At 45.7% G+C, this 9,668-nt stretch overlaps 2 non-coding genes across 2 annotated transcripts; both read left to right on the top strand.

Annotated features, from left to right (window-relative positions):
- Positions 1-7,058: 7,058 nt before the first annotated feature.
- On the top strand, positions 7,059-7,222 carry LOC133473144 (U1 spliceosomal RNA). Its single transcript, XR_009786971.1, has one exon. It is a non-coding gene; the product is annotated as a U1 spliceosomal RNA (small nuclear RNA).
- A 414-nt stretch (positions 7,223-7,636) lies between these two features.
- LOC133473145 (U2 spliceosomal RNA) lies at positions 7,637-7,827 on the top strand. The gene has a single exon (XR_009786972.1). It is a non-coding gene; the product is annotated as a U2 spliceosomal RNA (small nuclear RNA).
- Positions 7,828-9,668: the final 1,841 nt, after the last annotated feature.

The raw sequence follows: 9,668 nt of genomic DNA, 5'->3' as shown, positions 1-9,668 counted from the left end.
AGTGGCAACCCTACTCGACATTTATTGTGATAGCACCTATCCCGTCTTTTACCATCACTGGGCTTTATCTTGTCAAATCAAACACTGTCCTCGAGGTGTAAGCAGAAAATGTGTCACTGGTCAACGCGTCGGGACACACTCGTTACGATGGTGACGACAACAATGCGCCGTGTCAGGTTCAAACAACCTAGAACATTTAATAAACAATAAACAAGGAAGGAAGACAAGAGACTGGTTCTTTTACTCGCGAGGAGAACGGACAGAGTTGTACGCAGTTACAACCTCCTACCGCTCTGAGCACACTCTGCCGATACCTCTCTTTTTATTTCCTTAGGGTGGTTCCTAATTACACAGACACTGCTGCTGCTATCTTGAGCAAGGTGCTATCAGCAGCAAGGTGAAACAATGATAGATATAACTCATTGTGCAGATGATAATGCAGATGTGTTCTTCATCAGCGCTGATTGTTTCAACCTTCGACCGCAAAATGTTCCAGCCGCTATCTTTTGATGAGGGCACAGTCCTCTTCACAGACAACTTCAACTTTCATGATACAATCAACATTATACTGTTGAATGAATGCTTTGCAATAGGATTAGAGTAAACATGTAAACAACTTTTACCGTCGGACAAATATCGGGCAGCCGCCAGCAACAGGGCTGTTCCGGTTGTCTCATGGCTGGATCAGGTTACAAGACACATTTGGTCTTTCCCGATTCATGATGGCACCATTCATGTGTGGTCGCCTCGGTTTCGCGCTCTCTAGTATTGTTTTTGTTTTTGTGTTTTTCGTTCGTCTTTGGAGACATTACACGACTCACTTACACAAGGGGAGACTTGCTAACCATCAACGAGGCTACTCTGGACTTTCTTTCATCAACTTTCGCAAATCCACTCAGTTTTTTCCCCGAGTTACTCACCGGAGCGGCGTCCGCGGTCTTCGGCGCATGGAGGCGGAGGCGAAGCCACAGAGGGAAGCGAGCTGGCATCCAGGTGAAACTCCGCATGAGAGGATACAGATTGGCGTTCCCGTCGATCCACCTCGCGAATGTACGTGGTTCACTGCCGTGGTTCACTGCCAAACTTAAGCAGCTTCGCCAAGCTAAGGAGGACGCATATCAGAGCGGGGACAGGGCCCTGTATAATCGAGCTAGAAAACAGCTGACGAAAGAAATTAACATTGCAAAGAGGAACTATGCAGCAAAGTTGGAAAAACAGTTTAGCGCTAAGGTCTAAATCAGTCTGGCATGCATTCCAATCGCTGACTAATTACAAGCGACGATCCCCCCCCAAGCTGAGAACAATAGCACACTAGCCAACAACTTGATTACCTTCTACTGCAGATTTGAAAAGGACACTTTCACCTGCCTGCCATCTGCCAGTGGATTTACAGCTTCCTGATGGGCAGGACACAGCAGGTGAAGCTGGGGGAGGCCACCTCATCCGCACGCAGCATCAGCATTGTGGCGCCCCAAGGTTGTGTCCACTCTCCGCTGCTCTTCTCTCTCTACACGAACGACTGCACCTCAGTGCACCCGCTGTCAAACTCCTGAAGTTTGCAGATGACACCACTGTTATCGACCTCATCAAGGTGACGAGTCTGCATATCGACGGGAAGCGGAGCGGCTGGAGCTGTGGTGCGGCCGACACAATCAGGAACTGAACACGCTCAAGACTGTAGAGATGATTGTTGACTTCAGGAGGCATCTTTCGCCACAGCTGCCCCTCACGTTGTCCAGCTGCCTTGTGTCAACGGTCGAGACCTTCAAGTTCCTGGGAATTGAACTCTCAGGACCTGAAGTGGGCGACCAACATCAACTCCGTTCTCAAAAAGGCCCAGCAGAGGATGTACTTCCTGCAGCTTCTTAGAAAGCATGGCCTGCCACAGGAGCTGCTGAGGCATTTCTACACAGCGGTCATCGAATCAGTCCTGTGTTCTTCCTCTGTGTGAGCTCCCCTGAAAGTGTTTGCCTTAATGTCATTACCTTTGTCTTTCACACTGAACTGTCATGCCACCTTTATGGGAACTTACACAGTGATTTTAAATTGACAGAACAGTGAATAAATGACGATTTTTTTTTCCAATAAGAAGTGAATTGAGGAAGGGTCACTAACCTTGGGCCTCAGCCAATGCGGTGACATGTCTTAATTGCACAATATGTATCACTAAGAGTAAGACATTAAATGACAGCAGTTCCACAACATCCTATGAGCAGACATACGAAAACAGAGAACGAGCTCCAGATCGCACAGGATGGTTTCAACCCTTCGACCTCTGGGTTTTGGGACCAGCACGCTTCCGCTGCGCCACTCTGCTCTCTAGTCGTTGTAGTTGATGTATCAGGCCAGCGCTCCAGCAACAGGGCTGTCCGTGTTGTCTCATGGCTGTATTAGGCTACAAGACACATTTGGTCTTTCCCGATGACACTATGTCAGACTACTGCCATCAAATCTTGCCATTTCTCGGGCAGACACTACTCGACTTTATTCCCGATAGCACCCGATCCGTCTTTTACAATCACTGGGCTTTATCTTGTAAAATCAAACACTGTCCGAGAGGTGAAGCAGAAAACGTGTCACCGGTCAACGCGACGGGACACACTCGTTACGATGGTAACAACAACAACAATGCGCCACACCAATGTCTTGTTCTGTGTGTGCGTGTGAGTGACTGTGGGGGGACAAAATGAGGAAAAACCTGTTCGTCACTGGTGCACGGGAGAGAATGTTCATTGAAGCATTGCTTGAGGTATGTTCACGTACTTTACAGCTCGCAAACAGGCAACAAAACGTTATGTACCTGTTGGATCTATCTCGCCCAACACATAAAAATAGACACAAAAAGGAATGAAAACGCTGGTTTCTTTTGCTCATGAGGAGGGCATATGGGAGATTGTTCAGATTACAGCCTCTCATCACGCTCTAAACAATCTTTCCCGTCGCTCCGCCTTTTCTGCCTCTGTATTCCATTGAACAGGTGATGTCATTTTAAGGTTGTCTTCATAATTCATTTTGACAATGGTGCAACAATTTCTACATAGTTTGGAATCCATGCCTCTACAATAATTGTTCTGTGGTTTAGGGGGGCTTTTAAAGACGATAGCTTTTCTGTCTTATAATATAGTCCGTCCTCCTACACTTAAATTATGGCCTAGATACTTGACTTGCCTTTTACACAATTGTAATTTATTTTTGCTAACTTATGTCCCTCTTCTGCTAGATGATGCAGCAAGGCTAATGAATCTGTGATGCATGTCCTCTCCATCTGGAGATGCCAGGAGAACATCATCTACATATCGTTAAAATTTGGCACCCCTCCTGGGGGAGTGAATTTCGCATGCTTGTCTGTCATTACTTGTGAATAAATGGTTGGGATTTTCACAGTAACCTTGTGGTAATCTAGTAAATGTATATTTTTTTGCCCTCAAATGTAATACAAACCAAAATTGACTGTTCTTTTCGACTGGTTACAGAAAGAATGGATAATGCAGCCTTATGGGGGGCACAAGCCAGTGCAAACTGTAGGCCGGTCCCAAGCCCGGATAAATGCAGAGGGTTGCGTCAGGAAGGGCGTCCGGCTTAAAACTTTGCCAAACAAATATGAGCGTTCATCCAAAGAATTCCATACCGGATCGGTCGTGGCCCGGGTTAACAACGTCCGCCACCGGCGCCGTCAACCTGCAGGGCGCCGTTGGAAATTCAGCTACTGTGGGTCAAAGTCAAAGGAAGAAAAGGTGGAAACCGGGTTCTTTGGCAGAAAGAGAAGAGGAAAGCACAGAGCCTAGAACTGAATGTGGCGACTTTGAATGTTGGGACCATGACAGGAAAATCTCGGGAGTTGGTTGACATGATGATTAGGAGTAAGGTTGATATATTGTGTGTCCAGGAGACCAGGTGGAAAGGCAGTAAGGCTAGAAGTTTAGGGGCAGGGTTTAAATTATTTTACCATGGTGTAAATGGGAAGAGAAATGGAGTCGGGGTTATTTTAAAAGAAGAGTTGGCTAAGAATGTCTTGGAGGTGAAAAGAGTATCAGATCGAGTGATGAGGCTGAAATTTGAAATTGAGGGTGTTATGTGTAATGTGATTAGTGGCTATGCCCCACAGGTAGGATGTGACCTAGAGGTGAAAGAGAAATTCTGGAAGGAGCTAGATGATGTAGTTCTGAGCATCCCAGACAGAGAGAGAGTCGTAATTGGTGCAGATTGTAATGGACATGTTGGTGAAGGTAATAAGGGTGATGAAGAAGTGATGGGTAAGTACGGTATCCAGGAAAGGAACTTGGAGGGACAGATGGTGGTAGACTTTGCAACAAGGATGCAAATGGCTGTAGTGAACACTTTTTTCCAGAAGAGGCACGAACATAGGGTGACCTACAAGAGCGGAGGTAGAAGCACACAGGTGGATTACATCTTGTGCAGACGATGTAATCTGAAGGAGGTTACCAACTGTAAGGTAGTGGTAGGGGAGAGTGTGGCTAGACAGCATAGGATGGTGGTGTGTAAGATGACTCTGGTGGTGGGGAGGAAAATTAGGAAGACAAAGGCAGAGAAGAGAACCATCTGGTGGAAGCTGAGACAGGACGAGTGTTGTGCAGCTTTTCGGGAAGAGGTGATACAGGCTCTCGGTGGACGGGAAGAGCTTCCAGAAGACTGGACCACTGCAGCCAAGGTGATCAGAGAAGCAGGCAGGAGAGTACTTAGTGTATCTTCTGGCAGGAAAGGAGAGAAGGAGACTTGGTGGTGGAACCTCACAGTACAGGAAATCATACAAGGAAAAAGGTTAGCTAAGAAGAAGTGGGACACTGAGAGGACCGAGGAGAGGCGAAAGGAATACATTGAGATGCAACACAGGGCAAAGGTACAGGTGGCAAAGGCCAAACAAGAGGCATATGATGACATGTATGGCAGGTTGGACACTAAAGAAGGAGAAAAGGATCGATACAGGCTGGCTAGACAGAGGGATAGAGATGGGAAGGATGTGCAGCAGGTTAGGGTGATTAAGGATAGAGATGGAAATATGTTGACTGGTGCCAGCAGTGTGCTAGCTCGATGGAAAGAATACTTTGAGGAGTTGATGAAGGAGGAAAATGAGAGAGAAGGGAGAGTAGAAGAGGCAAGTGTGGTGGACCAGGAAGTGGCAATGATTAGTAATGGGGAAGTTAGAAAGGCCTTAAAGAGGATGGAAAATGGAAAGGCAGTTGGTCCTGATGACATTCCTGTGGAGGTATGGAAGCATCTCGGAGAGGTGGCTGTGGAGTTTTTGACCAGCTTGTTCAATAGAATTCTAGTGCGTGAGAAGATGCCTGAGGAATGGAGGAAAAGTGTACTGGTGCCCATTTTTCAGAACAAAGGTGATGTGCAAAGCTGTGGGAACTATAGACGAATAAAGTTGATGAGACACAATGACGTTATGGGAAAGAGTAGTGGAGGCTAGACTAAGGACAGAAGTGTGTATTTGCAAGCAACAGTATGGTTTCATGCCTAGAAAGAGTACCACAGATGCATTATTTGCCTTGAGGATGTTGATGGAAAAGTACAGAGAAGGTCAGAAGAAGCTACATTGTGTCTTTGTAGATCTAGAGAAAGCCTATGACAGAGTACCCAGAGAGGAACTGTGGTACTGCATGCGGAAGTCTGGAGTGGCAGAGAAGTATGTTAGAATAATACAGGACATGTATGAGGGCAGCAGAACAGCGGTGAGGTGTGCTGTCGGTGTGACAGACGAATTTAAGGTGGAGGTGCGACTGCATCAGGGTTCAGCCCTGAGCCCCTTCCTGTTTGCAGTGGTGTTGGATAGGCTGACAGATGAGGTTAGACTGGAATCCCCGTGGACCATGATGTTTGCAGATGACATTGTGATCTGCAGTGAAAGCAGGGAGCACCTGGGGGAACAGTTAGAAAGATGGAGGCATGCACTGGAAAGAAGAGGAATGAAGATTAGCCGAAGTAAGACAGAATATAGGCGGCACGGTGGGCGACTGGTTAGAGCGTCAGCCTCACAGTTCTGAGGAGCGGGGTTCAATCCCCGGCCCCGCCTGTGTGGAGTTTGCATGTTCTCCCCGTGCCTGTGTGGGTTTTCTCCGGGCACTCCGGTTTCCTCCCACATCCCAAAAACATGCATTAATTGGAGACTCTAAATTGCGTGTAGGTGTGAATGTGAGTGTGAATGGTTGTTTGTTTGTACGTGCCCTGCGATTGGCTGGCAACCAGTTCAGGGTGTACCCCGCCTCCTGCCCGATGACAGCTGGGATAGGCTCCAGCACGCACGCGACCCTGGATGGATGGATGGAAGACAGAATATATGTGCATAAATGAGAGGGGTGGAGGGGGAAGAGTGAGGCTACAGGGAGAAGAGATAGCAAGGGTGGATAACTGTAAATACTTGGGGTCAACCATCCAGAGCAATGGGGAGTGTGGTCAGGAAGTGAAGAAACGGGTCCAAGCAGGTTGGAACGGGTGGAGGAAGGTGTCGGGTGTGTTATGTGACAGAAGAGTCTCTGTTAGGATGAAGGGCAAAGTTTATAAAACAGTAGTGAGGCCAGCCATGATGTACGAATTAGAGACAGTGGTACTGAAGAGACAACAGGAAGCAGAGCTGGAGGTGGCAGAAATGAAGATGTTGAGGTTCGCTCTCGGAGTGATCACGTTGGATAAAATTAGAAATGAGCTCATCAGAGGGGCAGCCAAGGTTCGATGTTTTGGAGACAAAGTTAGAGAGAGCAGACGTGGATGGTTTGGACACGTCCAGAGGAGAGAGAGTGAGTATATTGGTAGAAGGATGATGAGGATGGAGCTGCCAGGCAAGAGAGCTAGAGGAAGACCAAAGAGAAGGTTGATGAGGGAAGACATGATGGCAGTTGGTGTTCGAGAGGAGGATGCAGGAGATACGGGACAAGCCGAAAGGAAAAGAAGAAGAAGATTAGCACACAGTAGCGTTTCATCTCGCGTATGTTCCGGCTTGCCCGTTGTGTGTATGGTTGTTCACATGCTCATGATGACACCGTCGCTTGACATAGCGTGCGGGTGAATGACTTGCGTGCTTGCGCCGAGTCAAATTCATACTTACCTGGCAGGGGAAACACAATGATCAAGAAGGTGGTTCACCCAGGGTGAGGCTCAGCCATTGCACTCAGATTGTGCTGACCCCTGCGAATTCCCCAAATGTGGGAATATCGACTGCATAATTTCTGGTAGTAGGGGACTGCGTTCATGTTCTCCCCTGATCGTTGGTTGAAAATGATGAGGATGTTGCTCATTGTAAAAGCTGGAGTGTGCATCATATGACGCCACGGTACTGCAGTATGATCTAATTTCTAGCATACATGGGTTTGCCCTGAGTAGTAGAACCACTTAGTAATGACGAGATGAAGCTTCATAACATCGTAACGCTTCGGTCATTGGTTCGAGTCATGGTCCGTTTCTTGATGCTTCATGACCACGTGACCAAGGAACACAAGCATTTGACAACATTATTTCGATATAAACGTTGAAAAACAACACAGTTGACATTCGTTTCATAATTGTTGTTTGGCGTGTCCATATGTGACTCATCTGTGATTATCATGTCGATATGTGCCACCATAACTTTGGCTTGTAGGCTGGAGAATGAGGTCGTCTTTTCTGGCGTTATGTTGGCATCGCTTCTCGGCCTTTTGGCTAAGATCAAGTGTACTATCTGTTCTTATCAGTTTAATATCTGATACATTCCCTATTTGGGGACCATATGTTAAATTGATTTTTGGAACCGGGAGATGGAATAGGGGCTTGCTCTGTCCACTCCATGCATTGACCTGGTATTGCAGTACCTTCAGGAACGGTGCACTCCCACACTTTAGTCAAAATAAATATCAATTGAGCTGTCAATCCAAAGACTTGAACTGTATTTAATGCAGTGCACAGAAGGTAAACAAGTGACTTTCAACTCTTGGGGTCGGTCTGTTATTCTGACTTTCAGTATTGTATGGAGTCGGATTAAGTTAATAAATTCAATTTATATTAAAGTGGGTTGTGACTTTGCAACATTGGATACCGCGTATCCGAGGTCGGGTTGCAGGGGCAGTAGCTTTAGCTCACCAAAGATGCTCAAGAGAATGGGCAGAATTGGGGATTTGGATATTACTGGTATGCAACTATAGGCTTTGGATGGGAACACCTCATTGGTGAAACAGGTATGATTGGTCCAGTTGGTCACAAAAAATAGCAAAAGAACATAGAAAGAAGTTTCACATAAGCAAAACGGCCCATAGTTTAATATTGAAATACAAATCAAGTCACCCAATGTGTTTGTTAGTGAGCTTGTGGGCCTATTCTGGCGGAAAAGATGCCCACTTCCAAGTAGTATTGTGTTATAGGAACCGTGTTAAACCAAAAATGCCATTGAAAACTTCAAAGAAAGGTGGACAAATTTTAATGGTTAACAACATAACTACTGATGATTGGTTCCTTGTTGTCACAGGAGTTTCAGGACAAAATAACAATTGGTTACTATTGATGGAACAAGCAGCAAATGTAACGAGAAAAGATTGTGTAGTTTGCATGGGTCCCAGGCCTTTGTTGCGCATAGTTCCGGCACAATTATCACAAGATTGTATTATTCCATTCATGAACGCTACTGTACCAACTAAGAGGTGTAAATCATGGGATCCTATATATCCCGTAAAAGAAGCAGATAAACACAAACCGATGTTTTCTACTTTAGTAGCACCAAATAATTTCACTTGTATAAACATGATTAATAAAGGGAAAAAATTAGGACCACTGAACGACACACAGTGTAAAGTAATCTTAAAAGTCAGACCAAATTTTGTGCCAATATCACGGAGCGACATCTGGTGGTGGTGCGGAGATGATAGACTGTTTGATAGATTACCTAAAGATATATCTGGATTATGCGCTATTATTACTTTGATATTGTATGTGTCAGTATACCCTATGCCTGTTCAAGATTTAATGGAAAGGGCACCAATGTTTTTGTCCAATCTAGAACATATACAAAAAAGAGATTTATCCTGGCAGGGGCAAAATAATCCAACATACATCAACGCCATAGGTGTTCCTCGTGGGGTGCCGAATCAATACAAATTGGCTGACCAAGTTGCAAGAGGATTTGAGTCTTTCATATGCTGGTGGTTTACGATTAATAAAAATGTTGATAGGATAAACTACATCCACTTCAATGTACAGAGATTAGGAAATTGGACTCAGAGTGGGTTGGAAGCTGTGCATGAGCAGCTCAAGGCTACCTCTTTAATGACGTTCCAGAACCGCATAGCTGTCAACATGCTCCTCGCAAGAGAGGGAGGTGTTTGCGGTATGTTTGGAGAACAATGTACATACATTCCAAACAATACTGCTTCGGATGGCAGCTTGACCAGAGCCATCGATGGTCTACGGACCCTCAATCACAAGATGAAGAACCACTCTGGGGCGGACACCTCTTTGTGGGACAGCTGGATGGACGTTTTTGGTAAATATAAAACCCTAATTTCACCAATATTGATATCAATTGCTGTTTTTGCAGCCATTCTGACATTATGTGGATGTTGTTGTATCCCATGCATTCGGGTATTAATCAGTAAATTAATCACCACAGCCATAACCCCCATGGAGAAATCGTATTGAGCTGATGTATCCATTACTGTATGATGATAATGATGATTATGATGATA

The sequence above is a fragment of the Phyllopteryx taeniolatus genome, unplaced genomic scaffold, assembly GCF_024500385.1.
Source record: "Phyllopteryx taeniolatus isolate TA_2022b unplaced genomic scaffold, UOR_Ptae_1.2 contig_144, whole genome shotgun sequence".
NCBI classification, from domain to species: Eukaryota; Metazoa; Chordata; class Actinopteri; order Syngnathiformes; family Syngnathidae; genus Phyllopteryx; species Phyllopteryx taeniolatus.
Note: the sequence above shows the minus strand (reverse complement) of the source record. Positions and strands in the feature narration are given on the sequence as shown.